The sequence below is a fragment of the Alexandromys fortis genome, unplaced genomic scaffold, assembly GCF_014885135.2.
Source record: "Alexandromys fortis isolate MF-2015 unplaced genomic scaffold, M_Fortis_MF-2015_v1.1 scaffold_27, whole genome shotgun sequence".
Lineage (NCBI taxonomy): Eukaryota > Metazoa > Chordata > Mammalia > Rodentia > Cricetidae > Alexandromys > Alexandromys fortis.
The window spans coordinates 717,589-734,109 of NW_026067952.1; the positions used below are offsets into that span (position 1 = coordinate 717,589).

Consider the following 16,521-nt stretch of genomic DNA (forward strand, 5'->3'; position numbering starts at 1 on the left):
ATGAACAATTGCAGTCCCTCTGCCCTGGTTATGTGTAGAGTAAATCTTGAAACACCCTTGCATCTGCAAAGAAACAATGAATTAGCAAGTAGGCAAGGAGCTCTCTGGGTAGCATTCCAGATGCCAGCAGAGAAACCTCATTTCTATGGACACCAGCATGAGTCAGACATGTAAAGTCATCTATACGGAGACTCAGAAGGGCCCACAGAATGTTGCCAGCCTGAAGAAATTTGACATGGAGATTGCCAGGTGCTGGGAGTGCTCCCAAGTGCTGGCCTTGTAGGTAGGAGGCCTATCTCTGATTCTGAAAGTACTTGAGTTGAGTGCTTTCAAGGAGCCAGGGACAGTGTCTAAGTACAGATGGAACCCAGTGGTGAATGTGGGGTGTTTAGTGTCCAATGAACAAATGCACAGGCTTCTGTAGATCCTGATGATCTTGGGTGTCGTTGCATCCTGGGTGAGGTGTTCTGACCCCCTGTTATTGAGAGGACAGGGTCCCTCAGTTGAAGTGAGGATGGTGAGTTTATTGTAGGGTTGAATCTGGGGAAAAGGGCAAGTCCTTAGGACCAAGGGCTCTCTGGAGAACTGTGGAGTGTACTAACAACTGGATTTGAGCATGTGTGGGCTGAATTGACATGGGGAGGCATGGAGAAAGGATGTGGCATGTGCTGTGTGCCATCTGTGTATCCTTGAAGTTGGATGAAAGGGTTGGCCCTGGCCCTGATCCTGGACATTTCCTTTAAAGGCTGAAGTGACACTTGTGAGCCCCTTTCTGGGAGGAGAGTAAGCTCTGAGCTGGCCACTGTTGTCCCCTGGTAATGTAGAGTTGATGAGGGGATGCTTCTTTTCAGGGACCTTCTTATTATTACAAATAGTGTTAAGTGAAGCAGACCACCTTGTCACATACTACCTATGTCTTCCACCCACCACGTTTGCACCTTTGTGCTCTAGCTGCTGAAGGTGGGGTTGGCGGGGGACTCTTATCACCTCTCAGGGATGAAGGATGATAGGGTGGGACTGAGGGTTCTGGATGGCCCTCCTACCACTGACTAGTTCCAGATTCTGGACATCAGTTTCCTCGTGACGTTCCTAGGTGGGTGTGGATTTGGGTCGTTAGACACAAAGGTTTATAGGTACTGATGTTCATGGATTATGCTGCCTGAGATTGGCAGATTGCGACCTTATCCAGTGGATGTGGAAGAGTGGGGACCACATCTGGCCCAGTTGTAGACAGTGACTTTCTGCCTCCCACACATCAGTCAACCCTTAGGCAAAGCCTCGGGATATAGTCTGTACCTTGACCCTGGAAAGCTTATTTGGGCCACTGTTTAGCAGGAGGCACAGGTTTAGAAGGCTTGGGCATGAGTTCTAAGTGTCAGAAGCTTGTCCAATGCTTGTCAGCTCCCGGAAAACCAACCGTTTTCCTAGAACAGTGTGTTTGTGTGTTTGAGAGTTTGAGGATGTGTTCCTGTGTGGGGCTGAGCGACATATGTTACAGGACTCTCATGATTGGGCATTGAGGAGAGGAACGATTCTGTCTTGACAAACACAGTGTGCAGGTTCTACCAGTAGTCCCTCAGACTGCAGAGGAACTGCTGTGTAAGCCCTGTCGACATCTGGTTTCTACCCAGATGTGGATGAGTTGGCTTGGCTGGGCCCCCTTCACAGCGAGCATTGTCCTCTGTGTGTGGATACCTGCCAAGCATGGGCCTTTCCTTGTCATGGCTGGAGCTTTGCTTCCAGATAACAATTTGCTGGTAGCTCCAGGAGCTTCTTCAACACCGCCTCACTCACAGTGGCATACCAGACACCAAGCCGTGGTTTGGAGGAGGAAACCCAGCTGCAGCCCTCCAACCGCCTAACAACAGCAGAAGCAGTTTAGCCAATTTGAGGGCAAATGCAGGGTGTCGAGTTGACCCGTGACTGTCCCCAAAGATCAGGTTGGCAGTGACTCATGGCTGCCATGTGCCTGCCCAGCCCTTTACAGTCAGGCCTCCTCTGGGGTCTGTGCTCCAAGTGAACTCTGCTTTCTTGCTGACTTGCTTGTAGTTCTCAGAATCCCAGGTGTGTGCTGGGAGCTGTGTGCGGGTGCTATACTTTATGTCCATGGTCGAGGGTCTTGAGAGCAACTGTCTAGTGTGGAGATGCACCATTCTGTTCAGGACTACCGCCTTGTGCAGGACTGGAGGCAGCAAGAGTCCTGGTACTCTGCATCCTCTCTTATCCTGTGTGTGCAGGTCTATGTGCGCATGTGTGTAGAGGCAAAAGGTTAACCTTAGATGTCGCCCAGAAGCTATCTATCTTGCTTTTTGAGACAGGGTCTCTTACTAGGACTTGGGTTTCTCTGATTCAGTTAGGCTGTCTCTGCCTCCTCAGTGCCAGGATAACAAGACTGTACCACTATGCTTTTTTTTTTTTCAAACACGAGTACTGGGGATCAAATGCAGGTCCTCATGCTTCTATGTGAAGGATTTTACCAACTGAGCCATCTCCCTAGCCTCATTTTTATTCTCTTTATCATTCCTGGCACCACCCATGGTGAGAGACTTAGTGGTGAGGCTAAGGATTGTTCCAGAGGGACATGTTGAGAAAGAAGTGGGCTAAGAGCAGCAGCAGCTGCCCCCGTGCATTCCTTCAGAGCAGGTGGTCTTTGGTCTGGGTATAGCGACCCACCCAAGGGGAAGCTCTTAGCATTTTCCCTGGTCATCCCTGTCTCTCTTCAGTTGACTGAAGGGAGTGGCTGCAAGGGCTGTGGGACATTGGCTTCTCTATGTGGAAAAAGGAGGCAGGATATGTTCCAGACACACTCTTCATTGTCTTTGGGCTCTGCTGGCTATCCAGCTGGAGCAGAATTAGATCTTCAATTTCTTTTTTTTTCTTTTTATATTGGGAATAATTTTGTGAATGCCTAGCAGAGCAATTATTCTAGAATATTCTAAATGAGAGTTGCTTGGAAACTGTCTGCATAGATTCCGTGATGATCTCACCGTGTCAGTCACTTCCAAGGTGGCATCCCTGGAGAGCCTTCCTTCCCCTAAGTAGGGGGGCTCTTCTGGCTCCAGGTTCTGCCTGGACTCTGGCCCCTTCCATACAAGAGCCACCAACTTTGTCCTGTGCTGGAGACATCACAAGACTGGTGCTACCTGTCTACTTTGACTTGGAAAGACCCTGATTGGTGGGCATGAGGCAAGGGTCAACTCAGTTTTGGGATGCAAGATAGAAATGAGAAAAATTAGCCGGGCGGTGGTGGCGCACGCCTTTAATCCCAGCACTCGGGAGGCAGAGGCCGGCGGATCTCTGTGAGTTCAAGGACAGCCTGGTCTACAAGAGCTAGTCCCAGGACAGGCTCAAAAGCTACAGAGAAACCCTGTCTCAAAAAACCAAAAAAAAGAAAAAAAAAAAAAAAGGAAAAAAAAAGAAATGAGACAAATTTGGAGACGCTGTTCAGAAGAGGCTGTGTTGAAGGATTGTGCACATGATGAACTTCTGGAGCACCAGGGTTTGGTGGGAGGCTCTTTAGATGCTCTCTTTATTTTTGTTTGGATATTTTTTGAAAGGTTCACACACATATGCAATATATCCTGATCCCACATCCACGCCTGTTCTCGCTGTTCCTTTCCCCAGCTATCTTACCTGCTTCATGTCATCTTCTTAAATTTTGTTTTTCATTTTAGATTTACTTTTACTTTATTTTGAGAAAAGGTCTTACCGTGTAACCCTGGCTCACCTGGAACTTTATATGTAGACCAATTTGGTCTAAAACTCACAGAGATCTTCCTGCTTGTACCTCCCAGTGCTGGCATTAAAGGCCTACACCACCACACTTGGCTGTTTTACTTTTTATAACCCACTGAATCCAGTTAGTATGGCCTTTAAAATGTAGGTGTGGGCTATCCACTAGGGCCTGGGCAACCTACCAGTTGTACCTCCCAAAGGAAGGCGACTCACCCTTCCACAGCAGCCATCGACTGCTGGTAGCTCCTTAGCTGAGGGTGTGACCTGGGTGACTCTCCTTCCCTTCTGGGTTGGAATTATTACCTGGCTGATCTTGTGCAGGTCCTGTGTAGGTAAACCCAGCTGCTGTGAGTTCATGTGTCCAACGGATAGGTCACGTCCAGAGGACACTTCACAGAAGCTTTCCAATCTTCCAGCTCTTACTTTTTTATTTTATTTTTATGAGACAGGGTTTCTCTGTGGCTTTGGAGCCTGTCCTGGAACTAACTCTGTAGACCAGGCTGGTCTCAAACTCAGATCCGCCTGCCTCTGCCTCCCGAGTGCTGGTATTAAAGGCATGTGCCACCACCACCAGGCTCAGCTCTTACATTCTTTAGTTTTCTCTTCTTTGATGTTCTTTGAGTATTGTGTGTACGTGTATGTGTGTGTGCATGTGTGTGCACATGTGTATGTGTGTGTGCATGCATCCTTGTGTGTGTGTGTGTGTGTGTGTGTGTGTAGTTATTAGAACTAGGTGGAGGGCATTATTCACCCTTTTCAGCCCTTACTTCCAGAATAGGCAAAATTCACATGAATCACACAGCAGTCCAGTGGAAAAACCTGGGGCTGTATGAGGTGGTTAGCAGTGCAGAGATTCTCCAGACTGGCCTTCTCACTACTTAGCTGTGTCTTCCAGCCTCTTCTCTTCTCTAGAGATATGGTTTATACGTATTCCCAGGGTACATTTTTAGACCATGTGGAATCTTTAATAGCCTTGTTTTTGCTACCTTTACCCTGCCAGTCCTGGCATTTCCCTGTACTGAGTGTGGGGGAGGTGCCCAACCCCACTCCAGGCCCGCTGCCTGGGCACATCCTAACGTGTGTGAAGGGTTCCTTGTTGATGGAAATGAAGGACATATCTGAGCTTCTGCCTCTGCTAATATTGCCGCTGTGAGGCCCCTGGATGTCTTAACACACACGTCTGGGCTGTAGGAAATATGGCAAGAAGCTTTACTGTGAAAATGTTCTCATCCAAAATCAGTATTTCTCCTCAGGCTGGATGTACGGATTCGGTGCTTGGTGTTCATTCGTTTGTAGAAAGGCTCTGGTGGAGGACAGCCATGTGGAGCAAGGCAAGGGTCTGGACCGTTCTTGTCACCCCTTCTGTTCCTATGGCCAGCACAGAGGAAGGCCTGCTGCACTTGGGGAGGAGGTGGGGGTTTCTGGAATTGGGAAGGGTCAGGAAAAGGATGGGGCGGGAGTGTGGGGGAGCGGGAATGGCTCCGTGGTGCTGACTGTGGTCCTGGATTCAAGTGCACAGTCGTACTTTCTTTTGGGTGAAAAGCTCCAAGCTGTGATTGCTGCTCCCGTCTTCCCACAAAATGAGGTTCAGCTCAGTTGTTAGCCCTGGAAGGCACAAGAGCTTGGGGGATGATTTCTATAGGGGAGAAGGGACTATGAGTCAAAGGCACAGGAAGGTTTCCTTCTTCCTGGGTCAGCATGAGAAGAACTTCTCCATAACGGCGCTCCGTGACACCTAGTTGAATTAGCCAGGTGCTGAATTCTGGCATGCAGAAGGAACTGTGTGGGCGGACAGCTCTGGAGGCGTTGGTATGACCAGCTTGCTTTGTCTCCCACAGAAGCGCTTAGTTAAGGATATTATTTCTTTTCCTTTTTTATTATATCCCCAGTGTAGGAAACTGGGAACATGCTAGAAAACAAGAAGTGTGTAGAGATTTCCATCCTCTGCCTTTCTGTGAGTTTGTAGAGCAAAACAAGACCTGGGGTCTGGTTTCTATCCTGTGTTCACACCACACTGGGGTTTCCTTATGGGTCATCTGTTCTGTGCTGTGTCTTCTCCTAGGGATTGTTTGTCATTCCATCTAGTTCACTTGGGGACACCCAGGTTAGGATGGTGTCTGAGTTAGTGTCCTGTAAGCCTGTATGTCTGTCCGTGGTATATCCTGTGCAGCTGGGTCATTTCTGCAGGCTGTGCTTCTGATTATGGCCCCGTCCCTTGCTCCATTCATTTGGATAATTGGGAAGTCTAGTAAGGAGCAAGAGAGGCCCTGGTGTGGCCCAGGAGAGGCTAATATCAGGACGAGCTTCTGTTTGAGGGATGAGATCCCCATCAAGGGAGCTGTGTACATTGTGGGAGAAAGTATTCAGTAATGATCAGGAATCAATGCTGTGAGCTGTGGGGCCAGCCCAGGAGCACAGCCTGGGCAGGAGGCAGGGGCATGGCTGTCCATCTAACTTGGGATAGTGGATGGGGAGGTCTGGGAGGTATTCTGTCAGGAAAGCCATTGTTGGAGTACCACGAACACCTGATGGACCGCCTGAACCATGGAAGAAAATGGAGATTTACATTCAGGAGGGATTGAGGTTCCATGGTGATCTTTCATCAGCAGCAGCTAGGGAGAAATGTCACTTTCATGAGGACTTCTATAGGCCACTTCTACCCCTCACGGCTGCAAGGTGGCGCCTATGGGGGGGGGGAGCTCTGGCTAAGTTGGAAGTATCTGTGTTGGGGGTTGAGTATCAAGGAATAGTGGATACGGAAAGGAGAGCCTGGGCATGGAGGGACGGGCACTGGTACTGACCAAGGGCATCATCTTTTCAATGGTGGGAGAGGGCATGTTCTGGAAGGGGTGATGCCAAGTCCATAGTTGCTGAGGTTCTTTCACGATCTGAAAACACCATATATACTCAAGCCTTCCCAGAGAGACTGGGTTGGTCTTGTCCCAGAGGCCCCAGAGAGCACCCTTCCTCTTTATCTCCATTTTCACCAGGATGGCCCCATGGAGCCCAGTGATCACAGGCTAGGGAGTCTCTGGAGAGCATGCAGACTGTCCTTTTACAAAGAGATCCTAAAGCAGAAGTATTGCTTGGAGCATAGAGCTAACCACTCTGGAGAAATAATTTACTCTGCTTGCCTGTTGTCTTTTAAAACTGAGATGAAATTCTCCTAGCATAACCTTTACCATTTGTGGGTGAATAAATCGGGGATAGTTTGAGGAATTACCACGTGGCCAGCAGTGCTCTGTGTCGTCAAGGACTCAGGTCTCTATGGGCAGTTCCCCACAGTGCCCATTTCCATGTCCTGGTGCTCATTGATCTCTTCCTGTCTGTGATAGGTTGGTTCTGGACATTTCCTACAAGTCCAGTGCTTTTCCCCATGTGCGGCTTCCTCTGAGTGCCTGGGTTGTAGGGCAGTGGAGCCTTACTTCTTTCTGTGGGTGGCTGGGGTCTATTTTGTCTGTTCATCTGTCTGCTGATGGATACGTGGGTTATCTGTATCATTAGGCAATGAAAGCCCAGTTGCCATGTAATTTCTCTGGGGACACAGCGTTGTCTGTGGTCAGCTGCTTTTGCGCCATGCCAGGCTTAGGGTGGCCAGGGTCTTGGGCAGCCCCGATCTCATCTGTGCTCAGACCTACACACCGCACTGACTTCCTTCTGTCTTGGCCGTGCTTGTGAACAGTATGAAGAACCCCCAAGTGATGCTGGAACAGGCACGAGCACGCGTTCTGGAGCTGGCTCCAGTATGGTCAGGGCAGGATCCCACTAGTCAGGACCTATGGCCTGTGTACAGGTGTGGGCGTGGCTTTCTGGGCACTGGGGAGAACAGAACAGATGAGATGTGTCCTCAGTGAAAGTGAACTTGCTTGAGGAAGGAGAGTCTGGAGAAAACGCTACTCTGGGTTGTGTGAGTAGAAGGAAGCTCCAGGTATCAAAAGGAGATGTACAAGGCCCTGAGGAATGAGAGGGTCATGGCAAGGCTGAAAAAGAGCGGAAAGGAGTAAGGAAAGAACCAGGTATGGCCAGGATCTTAGGGCCCTGGGGCCAGCATAGAGCTGTGAACCCGCTGACACACATTTCCACCGCAACTCTGGCCGCTCCTGGGATTGAGATGGGACAGGTTTCCTGTGGTCTCAGGGGAGGGCAGAAATAAACTCCTGGGAAGGGGTAAAGAAGCTAGGTTCAGGGCTGTGAGCCTTCAGTCGGGCTGCCTTCTTGGGTGATTCGACAGACAGGGATGCAGTGTAGGCCCGGGACAGCCATAGCTGATATATACCGAGCTCTGGCCGGCACCCATGGAGACTAATGGGAGTAAACTAACCTTGTGGAGGTTTAGTCTCCAGGGATCTGATGTAAGAGGTGCCAGGTCCTGAGGTGGTGCCTGGGTAGGGCTCTTCCTGTGCTGAGCTGGCAGGTTTCTGCCAAGCCGAGCCCTCCATGGTCCTCAGCTTGGCCATCTGTACCTGTAGCAGATACCTGGGCTTTCTGGGGAAGCCTAATGGTGTCTGTAGCAGCTTCTGAGGCTGGAGTCCCTGTGAATCTTGGACTTCTGATGGGATGAATAACAAGAGAACAATGTGTAGGCGTGGGTCAGGGGCAGTGGAAGCTCCAGACCTCTGTAGCAACCCCCATCCTTGAGATAACCATTGTCAGCGGGGATGAGGGGGCCCATGAGAATCCCTCCTGACCTTGGTGTTTGAAGATGAGGGACAAGATGGGGGCCATTTGTGGAGGTCTCAAATGCTGAGTCAGCAGCCGAGCCTCTGAGAACCTGGGGCTTCCTGAGCTGCGGTCTTCAGGGTCTAAGGCATTTTCAGAGCATCTGGTGTGTGCAGGGCCTTGTCTGTCTCTCCTGGGCAGCTTTCTCTCACCTCTTGAGGACTTTATGCTCTGGTGAGTGGCTCTGGGTTGGGTAGATGGGCTTTGGTGTGACAGACAGGCCAGTACTCCTCCGGGGCAGGGCAGCATGAAGGGAGGTCCTCAGATGGAGCGTGGCCTCCGTCCTGTCAAAGTCCAGGGGATGAGCAGCCATCAGCATCCCAGCTCCGCTCCATTTCCGACATCGAAGGAGGCAGTCGTCCTGGCAGCAGAGCAGTTTATTAGGGGCAGAAATTAGATTCCAGGTTACAGCGCTGCCTGCGCCTAATGGACGAGGCGGCAGGAGGTCCTTGGGGAGTCATGTGTGTGATCTGCACCAGAGGGGATATGCGTGGCCTCACTGTGGCTGTCCTCTTCGGGCCTTACGGTGCTCCCGCCTCAGAGCAGGAGAGGCCCAGACTTATGGGAATGGGGATTATCCTGGTGGTGGGGATGCCATGTGGGCATATGATTCCCTTCTATGGACGGGGTTCCCATACAGGGTAACTTCGCCTGCTGTAGTTGAATCCCGTGTGGGCCACGTCAGTGGCCGTGGAGAATCTTTTTTACTGTTTGTAAGTGGGGGCAAGAGCAGCTGTCTGCGTTTAGGGTCATCACACCACACACCTGGCGTGAAGTATGCCAGCTGAGACTTTCAGCCCGTGGAGCCAGCTCTCAGTAGTCTTAAGAGTTGTGGGCAGGGCTGGAGGTCTGTGCTAACCCGCCTTCCTTTACTGTCCAGACATTAGATCTTCTTTCAGTTACCAAACATGCGATAGGATAGTGGACCCTGGCCTCCTTGGGGCAGCCTTTGCGTCAGGATCTAGGCTGGAGTGTGTTCTGGGTCTGGCAGTGGGAGGCAGTATTGGGAGGAGATGGCAGCACCTTTGTTATGTTTTTCCAGAAGAGCAAGATTCCCTGTTATAAGACTGAGGGGGCGGGAGGAGGAGTGTTTCCCTGGGGTGGCAGCCTTCCAAGTGTGCAGGGATCCTTGCATGGGCTGCATACATATCCAAACTGTGCCCTCAACAGCGTAGGCTTGCACCAGCTGCCACTGACCACTAGGAGGTGCTTCTGGGCCTGACTGAGGGCCGCTTGGCCCTGCGTCTTTGCCCAACCCCCACCTTTGCTCCCAGCCTGTCTCCTCTCTTCTGTATCCTGGTTCAAGTGATCATCCTCTACCCAGAGTTGAGAAGTCCCTCTAGCTGCTGGATAAAGATAGCCTGGCTCTAATTCTCCCAGTGGTTTCTTGCGATTTGGGCCTGGATATATCTCTAGTTTCAGAACAGTTCCATGCAAGCTTCATTTCTAGGTGACTTTCTCCGAGCTAGGGTGGGTTGCCAAGGACTGTCTGAGGTCCCTGCCTTGCTCCTTTTTGGCTCTTGAAATCTGAGGCTGGGGACCAGCTGCTCGTGATGCTGGTCTCCTTGGCAACTGCTGTCAGGGAAGCCTCCTGAAGTTGAATCTATTATCATAATTAGCCCCGAAACCCCTTGTGTTGTAATTCTTGGCTGCAGAGAAACCAGCCCTCTTCCTGACCCAGGCCTCTTGTTCTTTCTGAGCCTCCAGACTTAGCGATGGCTGCACTGCAGACTGTGATGAACCCCTTCTCATCCAAGGCTCCTAACCTTGGTTTGGGGGTGCTGTGGGGGAGATGTGGCCAAGTGTCAGAGGGTGTCTCATGGCTAGGACCTCCCAAAACTGCTTCTCCCATGTTTCCCCAGTCCCATCTGGTTGAAGACAATGCTGAATTCAAGTCTGAATGTTTGTAACAGGGACAATTCTTATGATGTCCCTGTGGATGGTTCCAGGCCCTGTGAACACTGGTGCTCATGCTAGCTGAGTACCCCCAGGGTTTCTGTCTTCTCTCAGAGGGGAAGGAAGATGCTGCTTCTCTTCCTATTGCAGTTCCTATGAGTTGTCAGAAAACAGAACACAGCCTAGCAGGGCAGGGGGGAAGGGAGGGGATGGACATTCCCAGAACAGTTTCTGCCCGTGTTGAATGACCACTGACACATGATGGCTTAGCCTGGAGGAGGCTAGCCTTGTGTAGGGGGTAGAGGCGGAGACCTGGATCCTGTGAAGTACCACATCATGGAGGCTAGAGATTAGGGGAGCATCCATTACCCCTCCCAAGGTTAGAAGGTAGGAAGAGCCCTACCTTCTAGAGCCCCAGTGCCCCTCCTCATCTCTAAAGCGGACACGCGTGTGGGATGTGTTGGGGCTGGTATGTGCTGGACGGGACAGTCACGTCACTGAGATACTTACAGGTGGATGGGTTACGAGTGTCTAGGTAGTCGTCGTTTTGAGCCTGGAGGCTTGGCTAGGCTAGGCCCCCTCTCCTTGGAGGCTTCCTGCCTGGGAGGAGCCTGGTCACACAGCCTGAGCTCCTTCCTGTCTCTGAGCTTCCAAGAGCAGCGTGGGCGCTGCTCTTCCTGCGTGTCCCTCACAGCCTCCCCTGCACCAGCCTTCCTGGAGGGGGCCATCTGCTCTGTCTGTTCTGAAAACTTAAAAAACAAACCGCGGAGTGGAGGAGCCATGGCAGGCACTTTCTGGAGGCTGTTGGGGTAGTAGGGCTCTGTGTGGTGGATGATATATAACCCGCTGGCTGCATGAGAGTGTTCTGGGGAACTAGGTTTATGTTCCCGCCATTGGCTTTACATGACCAGGTCATCATGGCCACATTCATACATACCCCTGCCTGTAGGGCTCCTAGAATGTTCTGAGAGGGCTTGGTTAACTGGCACCTTGGCCTCGGTGGTTTTTATTTAAATTTACTTACTTATTTGACGTGTGTGTTTGTGTGTGTGTGTGTGTTTGCGTGCACGCATGCACATATGTGCCAAGTTGATTTCTGCTCTCATGTGGGTCTGACTGATCAGGTCATCGGGTCAGGTGGCAGACTTTCATTGGGTCAGGTGGCAGACTCTTTTTCCTGCTGAGCTATCTCATTGGCTCAGATTCAGTGATTTTTTTCTTTTCTTTTCTCTTTTATTTAGTTTTTTTTTATGGAAAAAACCTGGATAAATTTATTCTTCACTTTTTATTGTTTGAAATTTCACACGTGCATATAATGTGTTTTTAAACTTACCACCATCCCCTCTCTCATTGCTCCCTTATCCACCCACCACCATTTTTTCCCTCCCATCTTCATGTGTTCTTTTTTAAAAAAAACCTACTGGGTCCACTTGGTGTTGCTCATGTGTAGTGAGTGTCAGGCCATGGGCTGGGGGATAGATAGCCGCCTGGGGGCAGGATCCTTGAAGACAATGGGCTCCATCTCACCCAGCATCCCTAATCTGCCAATAGCTCTTCAGCCAGAGGTGGGATTCACGACCGCCTCCCTCTTCCATTCTGGTTTGATCTCGCACGGGTCTTGTGCATGAAGCCAAGAAGCCCAAGAAACCACTCAGGGGCAACAGGGAGGTTTCAAGGGAGGGATCAGAATGCAGATGGTATGAAGGGGCAGGGAGGGAATACTGGTACAGGAAGGGTTAAGTGAGATGCGTAATAGGAAGACAGGGTCCCTTCGGTCTTTTTAACATAAAACAATATGTTGTACCACAGGGAGCTGGATTTTCTGAACTAAGTGTGGATTCTCTGTTTCTCAGGTCTGCCCCTGTAGGTCTGTCCCTGGCCCTGAATTCCTTTCTGCCCAGGTCCAGCACATATCCGTCCTCTCTGCCAAATCATTCTTCTGTCAAAACACCTTCCCTGCTTCCCTTCTGGCCAAGCTAGCTCCTCGTTACTCCGCAGGCTCTGGCCCCAGGGACCCCTCTTTGTGGAAACTTCCTCTGGGTTCCTGCCAGGCTAAGCTGCTCCTGGTGTGCTTCTGTGTTCCTCACGTGTTTTCATCGCCTCTCAAGCCTCCGTGATCCTTATCAGGGCACGGGCATCTCCGTTAGCCTTTCCTCTCCTTTCCTGCTGCCCACGTTGGGAGTAGGCACCCAGGCAGTCGGAATAAGTGCTAGGAGGCATTCGAGATGTCTGTACTTTCTTTTATTTATCTTTTCAGTGCTTAGTTAATTGAACAAATTGGCTAATGAGCAAAGGAAATTAATTGCAGTTTTGAAATGTGACTGCGGCTTTTGTGTTGTTCTGATCGCGCCAGCAGCCGCCACTGCCGCCAGAGCCTCTGCTCAGGAGCGCCGAAGCCCGGGGCTCCAGGGCTGGGTGCTCGCTCTCAGAGCCACAAACCTGGGACCTGTCGGAAGCCTGGGGCTCCAGGGCTGGGTGCTCTCAAAGTCCAGGAAGATGGTCAGGGACCATGCATCTCTGCTGGGCCAGTGTTGGTGGAGCTTTAGTTAAGGCTAAGGTTGAGGATCCTGGTGCTGCTGGCTATCTGCTGCTGTGGCCTGATTCAAGCTGGAACATACAGTGTGGGACCCTGCAGCATCCTCAGCTCTCGCTGGGGGAAAATGGTGTCTTGACTTCTGCTGATGATCAGAGTGATAGGGTACACTGTCTCTCACGCCAGCTGGCTTCCTCTCGGTCTCTTGGAGTTACTTTTCGGCTTTTGAACTCTATACTTCGTTTATCTCCCTTGGCCAGTTCCCTGTGTCTTTCTGAGAGTACCATCCCAACCTCACCATCCTCTTGGGCTGGATATATGCCTGCTGGCATATTTCATAGTTCATGGCATGGTATATTCTCCGGCCTGCATGGGTCTTCATGGTACCTGCTAGTTGGCATTTTGAGAGCAGGGTAACCAGGTCCTGGGTAGATGTTGGTGAGATCAGTGTTGAGTGATGGAGACATTTGCTGGTGGCGCCTGGCCCCAAATCTCTTCCCATGGCAGCCCTAGAGTATCATCAGGGCATTCCCCTTTGACTGCTAACTCACCTGGGGTCCCCAAGCACACGGCTAAGCCCCCTTGTCCCTTCCTTACCTATGCAAGTCATTTGTCTATTTCAGCGTGGCTGTGCTAGTACACGTCATTGGCCAAGCACGTCTTGGTGCTGCTGTGTTTTCAGATGTGATGGACGCTTTCGTCAGAAACCGTAGTACAGGTCACGCTCTACAGAGTTTATGCACTTGGAATCATGGAGGTCTCAGAGCCCTGTTTTGGTGCCAGGGTTCTGAATGGGGGATGAGATAGTAAGCCTCTATGAGTAAGGCCTACAGCAGGTCCCTGAGTTCAGGCGGCCAGGTGGGCAACTGATGATAACACAGGATGGGTATGTATTGATTATTGATATGTGTCAGGCTCTATCAATGAAGTGCTTGAATTTCTGTTACTACCCCGATGGGCCAGTTATACTTTGGGAATGTTGGACCCTTGAGGGTCTGAGATGCCAGACTGGTGGTCCTAGGCTCTTCACCTAGACAGCGGGCCTTTGGACCTATGTGCTGTGTACTGTTTCCTCTCAGGATGTGGGACCCAGCTTTGGGGGTTCAGGATTCTCCTGCCTCTACCTCCTGAGTGCTGGAATGGTAGGTAGGCATCACCATGCCTGACTTATACTCTGCCAGGTACCAAACCCAGGGACTTGTGTATGTTAGGCAGGAACTCTGCCAACCAAACAAGACCCACAGCTCCTTGTTTTCTGCCTTATGTCTTATTGGTTGTGGTTGTCTGAAGGGAAGGGGCCAGGACGAGGTAGACCACAGCACCATTATGATGAGTGGTGAGATTGTAGAAAGACCTTCCCTGACCCTCAGCCACTTACAGCCTAGAAAAGTTAGAGGTCTTTAATCTGCAGGACCAGAAACCAGATGCAGCATCTTTAGTGATGGGCGTCATCTCCCGCAGCTCCGGGGGTTCTGGCAGACCTGGATGGGAGGGCTCAGCTGTGTGCTCTTTCTCTTCCCCATCTGCCTGTGGCTGGTTCCCTGGGACTTAACTCACAGACTAATTTCCTAGGCTAAAACCATTTTCCAGGTGGAAAGGGTCACCTTTGTCCTGGTTGTCTGAGCAAAAATCCTGGGCTGGTACTTCTGGCACTGGCTGGCTAGAATTTTACCCGTGAGTACTCCGAACCCTGGACTAGAAAAGACAGTTAGGAGGTAGAGTATGTCTGTGCCATACGGGAGAGAAGGCACATGCTCCCCACACTGATAACAGCAACTCAATGACAAGTGATCCCCAAAGACACACGTGACAAGGGGTATGTCTGTGAGGAGGACCCTGCAGGTGGTCATGGCAGGTAGGGAAGCAAACTGTGCCGAGGTGAGAATGAAACCTGGTTCATTGACTCTTTCAACCTGGATCAAACTTTCTAGTCTCTAGGATCTAGAGAGTCTGATGCCCGTGTGTGTGTGGAGGGGGGATGTTATTGTCAGCATATTTAAACACAATAGAATTTGGGGGAAATTTTCCGAGTGTAATACAATCCCTGGTATACAAGGAGGTATAATTACATTGAAACTCTACTCAGGGTACATGTCATTTCTTCCAAGAGGATGGGCTCTGGAGATGGGCTACCTGTATTAGCTTTCGGGCCTAAGGAAGGATCTGGCCTGGTCTCAGTCATACAGCTATAGTAGAGGTCATTTGGACGATTTGCCACCTCTGGCCCTGGCTGTGGGAGCTTGATATCCCTGGCCCAGCAGATAATGCACATCACCAGGCTGTGAATCACCTCCAGCTCCCAGCCTTTCTGGATAGAGGAACAGATTTTAAGTCCATTCCTCTGAGAGGACAATTCTGTGTGCTGAACACTCCTGGTTTTCCTGGAGATCTTTGGGCGCAATTCCGTTGTGCTGTGCTCCAAACCTGTCTGGGCTGGAGGTGACCATCCAAGGGAGCATCCTCACGGACAGCACCCTGAGCCTGCAGCAGCATAAACCAAAGAGTGGCAAGAGGGAAGCTGTGAACTAACGGGTGGGGACAGTGGCCGGTGCCACACATTAGGCTGAGAGGGAGATTTGTGTGGAAGGAACCCGACCCTCTGGACTTGTCTGCTATCCAAAGGTAGGGGGTCACAGGAGGACACAGAGGCCCAACAGGAGCATGGTAGCCCTGTTGACATAGTCATCATCATTGCTATCATTGTGTGCTGGGCATGTGGTTGGACACCTGGCTTTTGAAGGTAGCCAGGGACGGCTGGCAGGTGGAAACAGGCCCGAGAAACTCTTGGAGCAAGAGTTCTTGTGGCTCTGATGGACGTGAAGTTCTTCTTGGTGCCTTGTGGCCAAGCATGTTCCATGCACAGGACCCCATGGCTCCGTGTTAGATGTACCTTTTTTGTGTGATGGGTTGTCATCTGCAGGGGAGCTGCCTAAGAGGTGGGTTCCTGACACACACACACATCCCATGCACACCTGTGAGGCTCATTTGTATTGGAGTTTTCATTTTCTGTTTAAAAATTTTTATTATAATTCTCTCTCTCTCTCTCTCTCTCTCTCTCTCTCTCTCTCTCTCTCTCTCTCACTCACACCCTCCACCACCAATACCCTTTATGGGAATTGAATAAAAAATACAAATTAAAATAAAAAATGAAACAAAGGTCCTGAGGTTGATGGCAAGCGTCTTTACCTGCTGAAGCATCTTCCTGGCCCTAGAGTCTGTCTCTGGTGATTTACTGCAGCTGTTCCAGTCTCCCGGGATGAGGTGTGGGTGTGGTGGTCCTCAGCCGGCAGTGTTATTGCCGTGCTGTCCATCATGTGTTTAGGTTGCTTGGTGTGCCCTTGTCAAAGGCTGCAAGCTGGGCTCCTGTGGTAGGACCCTGGCACTTGTCCTCTGGGTTGGGTAAGGGAGAAGGCATACAGCTTGTCAGAGGATGCGCATAGCCACGAAAGAGGCAGAGGTCTTGCAGGAGAATTTTGGTAGGCCAGGGAGGGTCAGGTAAAAAAAGGAGAACGGAATAATTACAGCATACACCGGTCAGCAGGGGTCTCTATATCTTAAGGAAGGGGAGATGGAGAGACTATGACAGCTAGGGCAAGGCTAGAACGATGATCCGAGAAGTTCTTGCTCAGCACCAAATC

General features: G+C 50.8%; 1 protein-coding gene across 6 annotated transcripts in view; it reads left to right on the forward strand.

Annotated features, from left to right (window-relative positions):
• The window catches only part of Kcnq2 (potassium voltage-gated channel subfamily Q member 2), a 53,846-nt gene that overhangs the window by 4,041 nt on the left and 33,284 nt on the right, over positions 1–16,521 (forward strand). The window lies entirely within an intron of this gene.